We start from the raw sequence: 5986 nt of genomic DNA on the forward strand, positions 1-5986 counted from the left end.
GTGTCATTTATGATCAGATCACTAACAAGTCTTTGGTACATACATGTCGTACAATTTCTCTTCCATATGAATTTATTGATGAGGACTGAAGAATAAAGGTAACTGAAGTAACGTCCATGTTGATTATAGTAATTCTTCAAAATGTGAGTCCTTTGTCATTTTTAGATGTTACAACTACAGCTGAAGTCTCTTCCATATTCCTTACATTCGTCATTCCTAACACCATGTCATCTAAAGTCAGAATATGTTCTGAAGACATTTATCATTTTCTCTCCAGGGTGACTTTTCTGATGTTATTTAAGATTAGTACACTGGCTGAAGGCTTTCCCACATAAATGGCATTCATATGGCTTTTCTCCAGTGCATGTTCTCTCATATCATCTAAGGTCAGAAGATAGACTAAAGTCTTTCCCACATAGAAGACAAGTATGTGGTTTCTCTTCAGTGTGAATTCTTGTGTGTCCTCTAAAGCCAGAGCTTTGACTAAAGACTTTCCCACTTTTATCACATTCATAACGCTTTTATTCAAGGTGAGTTCTCTCACGTCTTCGAAGGTTAAAGGATTGAATAAAACCTTTCCCACACTGATGACACTTATACGGTCTCTCTCCCGTGTGAGTTTTCTCATGTCTTCTAAGGTGAGAACACAGAGTGAAGGATTTTCCACATAGATGACATGCATATGGCCTCTCTCCAGTGTGAGTCATCTTGTGCCATCTAAGGTGAAAGCAATTAGTATAGGCCTTTTCACATATATTACATTGATATGATTTACCTTTAGTATGAATTTGTTTATGTGGTTTAGGGAATAACTGATTACTAAGGGATTTTCCACACTGTTTGCTGATGTAGGGTTTCTTTCCACTCTGAGTTAACAAACGCTGAGTCATTGTGGAACTGTGAGTGCAATCTTCTCTCAAATCATTACATTCAAAGGGATCCTCCAGAGTGAGAGAGTTCTCCTTTAGGGACAAAGATTAAAAGCTCTTATTGATTTACCGACATACATCTATACGTTCATTTCACCACCTTTGAATCCTAGACCAACCATTCAGTAGTAGAGTACAGTTGAAATCTTTCCAATGTTACTTGTGTGAAAGGAAATTAAATGTTGGCACCCCAAACTCATTTAACCAAAGGGAAAAATCAAGCTGAGAACAGGGTCACACAAACTTGCCTCCCCCTTCTGGTTCCTAAATAATATGGCTACAAGATGAAAAGCTACTTGCCTCGCCAGTATTTTGCCCACAAGGAAATTCCTCATGAGCTGTTAAAGTTACACCATGGCAATGCAAACTGATAGCTTGTCTTTACAGGCGCAGTCATCCCCAGTTCACCAGACACAAATACATATCCGATTGTTTCCCTGCCCCATTTTGCCTATGTTGTCTTATATAAAATGCAGCTCTCCTGCATTATTCCTCTGCCTCATTTGTTTATGTCATCTCATGTAAAAACAATCCAGATTCACTGAGCCAGAAAAATGTACGAATTACTATTTTTTTCTACCCACCTTTTACATGAAAATTGTGTACTTCTCAATATCCCACCCTTTCCCCCTTTAAATTTAGAGAAAATCATCTTTGGAGAAAGGCATACACCTGTCCCCCAGGTGCATGTCCTTAACTCTGGCAAATAAATCTCCTACAATGATTGAGACTTGTCTCGTCATTTTTCTCGATTGACACTTGCGTACACATTGTCTCCTGCAGACACAGATATTTTCTCTTTTATAAGATACCAACTACAGAGTTATTCTATTAATTGTGATGATATCAATATCTTTCAAAGTCTGAGCATGAGCAATGTACACGCACTTGTTCTATTTTAAAGATCTCATGTTATGGTTTAGAACACAGGTCACTTTATTCACTGAATTCAAACTATCAAATTTTTTTTTGCTTAGAAAGCACTTAATGCCAGCCTAATTACACTCAGGTGACTGTGTGTCATTACTAACTTAACCCATTACCAGGTCTTTAACTTAGATGGCTGGTGTACACAGCTATAAAACTCACCATTGTCATACCAGTGGATGCATCTTTTCTGATAGGATGCATGAATATCGTGTGTTTTTTCTTAAGGGCACTTTCCTTGTCTCAAATAATTGAAAAATAAATTGTTACCTTGGTATTATGGTAATAAAATTGTTTGAAAAACCCCAAGGCCCGTTTACTTTTTTCAAAAATTGACACTTAGATGTGGCAAATGTGTCAAATGAAGAAAATACTTCAATTGAAGAAAATACTTCAATAGAAGAAACAGATTGTACAGCGTCAGCAATTAGAAAAGAGTTTTAAAATTAAAACGTGAAAAGAGTTAAAATGGAAATGAGATATCAGGCAGGTAAATAGAGGGATAGTCTTCACAGGGGTATCGGGAAAAGAGTCAGCATGTGACAGTTTAACCCCAACAAGTACATGAATTATCCTTTTCCCGAAAGTAAAAGAAAAGGCAAGAGGACACAAGAGTAGCATCTGACATATGAACAAAATGATAATAACATCTAAGGAATTCTGCTCCAGTAACTTAACCTACATTTTAGAAATTACCACTCATTTAATAAAACCGCCAATTAATATTTGACTGATATTATTCACTGACGAAGCACCTCCTCCTATTAGAGCACAGGACCCTGTTGCTTAACCAGATTCTAGCCTTGGAGAAATTCTCTTCCTTCCCGCCAGAGCTCTTTTCCTTGCTCCAGCTGCAAAGTTATATAGGATTTGCTTATCTGGTACCCTGTTAGTGGAAACAGTACATGTGTTTTGAGTTCACTGTCAATAAATGTGCATTATCACCAACTGTAAGGCAGGCTATCAAGGAAGAATAAAAACAGTGAAGGTCAGCTCAGGCCACAAGACCTAGAACACAGAAAACTCCCCAGGATTTTTCTGACCCAATGTGAGACTAGAAAATAAATTCAAACAAAAGGTCCATCAGGAAAAGGAAATTCAAAACAGTCAGGACCTATGAATGCTGAGTCCATGCCTAAGTTCCAAGACACAATGCGTAATACACAGTCTTTTCAGAAAGAGATTAATTAAATCTCTGCACAATATGTTTATTATTATTCTCATACAGAACAGAAAAACAATTCGATTTACAGAAATAATTGGTGTTCTACACAAAAAAGATATTGCTATTGTTTTCACTAATTGGTCTCAGCCTAAGCATAGCGACTAAAGCAGAAGAGTTATTTAGAAAATATTTAATTTAATACATTGAAAATATTCATTATGTTCTCAGGTCTGTTCTGAGTATTAGAGACTGAGTACCAAGGAAACCATGACATCCTTGTCAAGATTACATTCTAATTGAGTGACAAACTAAATAAAATAAAATAAAATAAAGATATTTCTTTCAGACAGATTTAGAGAGCTCAAATTTTTTTTCAGATAAGATCTGTGAGAGAATCAGAGATTAGAGTGAGATATGGGGAAGCTGTTCCAACACTTATTGAATGAATGAGTCAATGTGTGTCTACATACGTATGTGAATGTTGAGGGACTCACCGAGGGACACCAGTTGACACACGTTTTCCAGCATTACATCTCTGTACAGCTTTCTCTTGGATGTGTCCGTCATGGCCCACTCTTCCTGGGTGAAGTCAATAGCTACATCTTCAAAAGTCACTTTGTTCTAAAACATCAGACATTTTAGTTTAGACAGAGAATCCCTTTTAATGTCCAGAGGAGGAAGGCTGAGATGACATAGGTAGGATCTGGGTATGCAGAACACTCAGTGTTTTAGGTTCCAGCCAGTTCATTCTCAACACTAAACTGGTATCTGCCTTTCAAATTCACTCACAGAGATATACCCACTCTTAATCCATTAAACTTTCCTATGAAGAAATATCGCATGAGATGTGGCATAATATAGCCCAGATATTTTTCAGTAATGTGTTAATCACCTGTACATAACTGATTATAAAATTTTCACTTGAACCTTCATAAATAAAACAAATTTACCATGAATTTCAAGTAAATTACAGATTTGTCACAAGGCAAATAACCGTGATTTACTACTTTTTAAACATGACCGTGATTACATGAATTATTTCTCTAGATAAACCACAGGTTTATCACCAATCAAATGGTTAAAAGACCTATTATGTGTTTTGAATAATCTAAAGAAGTAATAGAAAACATGTTTCCTATCCAGCAAATATTTACTAAATACAGGTCATTTGTCCCTTATTCATTAAAAAGGTAGAAAGCAATGAACCAGACTCCAGCATTCTTCAGAACTGAACAAGTTTTACACAGAATATAGGACTCAATTCATACATATAGTCACTCTAATGTTATGTAATTCAGGTGTTCATGACAAGGCTTAAAGACAGTCCAGCCGCACAAGACAAGACCGCTGAGGCTGCTATACTGAGGAAGTCTTAGTCTGATGATTCCTGTGATATGAAGCCTCCTGTTCTCAACTTTCTCTGGTCAACCCAAACATCAGTTATCACTGCCTCTCTTTTAACTTTACCTTGTCACTTGGCTTGTTCAAGGATAAAAAGGCCTCTTTACTGTTTTGTTTTTTTCTAACCAGCCCTTATAGAGCATTTCCACAGAACCCTAAATTGTACTATATCTACTATATTCCTTCTCCTGAGTGTGCAACCATAATTAAGTAATTGTATTTCTTATATGTTACTTTCAGTTACCAGAAGGCAAAAAGGTTAATTACCAAAAGGTAAAATGAATGGGGATAAGAATAATAATGACTTCTTTAGTTGTCCTTTTGCAAAGTTTTTAAAAGCATAAATATATTTTATCAAACTCTCCTTTTTCCTCAACACTGTGCAGCTCTTGCCCAAGGCCTATCACATGGGATTTATTGAACTCAGCTGCTAGAACATCAGCCTCATTATTGGGCTGTGATCTTCTGCTCTTCACGCATCTCTATTGCCTGCATTCATCACAATCCTAAGTCTATGTCAGCCGATGGTACAGTTAATGGGTCAATTATTTCCCTGTGAGGTTATAGGATGGATAGAAGAAAAAGAAATACATAAATGAGACGTCTCATGTCTTTTTTTGTAAATAGCCTGCATAGGGGCCGGAATAAAGTAGTGTAATATTAGAAATTATATTGATAATTTAGGAATCATTGACACACGATACCCAACCTAGAGTCCTGAGAAAACTTAATTGGAGGCGAGATACCTGAAAGTCTCCTGATTGCATTTGGAACACCCAGGCTGGGTGGATTTTGCATCATAAAAACAAACAAAAAAAGAATAAAAATGAAACACCCATGCAAACTGGAGAAAACTGCCCATTTGCCAGCAATATGGGTATAATTTCAGTAGAAAGAGCCATCCCCCACTCACTAGTGAATGCATTGTCAAGAACTCAGTTTCTCTCTGTCTTCTTCTGGATTTCCACTTGCAGACACTTCAGGCACTAAGAAAAACTGAGGTTGGAGAAAGAACACCTGAGACGCCAGCCTTGTACATAATTTTCAGACCAACCTGTGATGAAAAGCCAGACCTTCACTGAAGGGTGACACCCCCTGCACCACAGCCTGACCAACAGTCACAAACACACAGAGGCCTCTCCTCTTTTCCCAAGGTCAAAATTAGGAAGCCTATGACTATGGTTTCTGACAAAGAAGGAACACAGATATCTTGTGAATGAGAACATCAAAAGCACTGAGTTTTGTATGTTAATTGACACAAGTCCAGATATTCAATTCCCTCACTGATTTTAAAACACAGGGATCCCTGACTCCGCCCACATGTGGAATATGATTTCCACCTGTAGATAAACACTGTGGGATTTCTCAGATTTTATTATCCCAGCTTTATGCCCTAGTAGTGTTTCTCCAACACCAATCACAGCCTTCTGAGGCCTTACTCCACTTTTACTTTCTCTCAATTTCGACTTTTGTATTTTCCCTTGGAACTCGGAAATCAATCAAGTAAGAAGCTGTTTTAGGGTCAAGTGCGGTTTCTCTCACCTGTAATCCCAGCATTTTGGGA

The 5986-nt window shown here is 37.3% G+C and overlaps 1 pseudogene; it reads right to left on the reverse strand.

Moving 5' to 3' along the window:
- Positions 1–377: 377 nt before the first annotated feature.
- Positions 378–5347, reverse strand: LOC114675430 (zinc finger protein 705A-like; annotated as a pseudogene).
- Positions 5348–5986: the final 639 nt, after the last annotated feature.

This window comes from Macaca mulatta, chromosome 13 (genome assembly GCF_049350105.2).
Source record: "Macaca mulatta isolate MMU2019108-1 chromosome 13, T2T-MMU8v2.0, whole genome shotgun sequence".
In the NCBI taxonomy this organism is placed as follows: Eukaryota; Metazoa; Chordata; class Mammalia; order Primates; family Cercopithecidae; genus Macaca; species Macaca mulatta.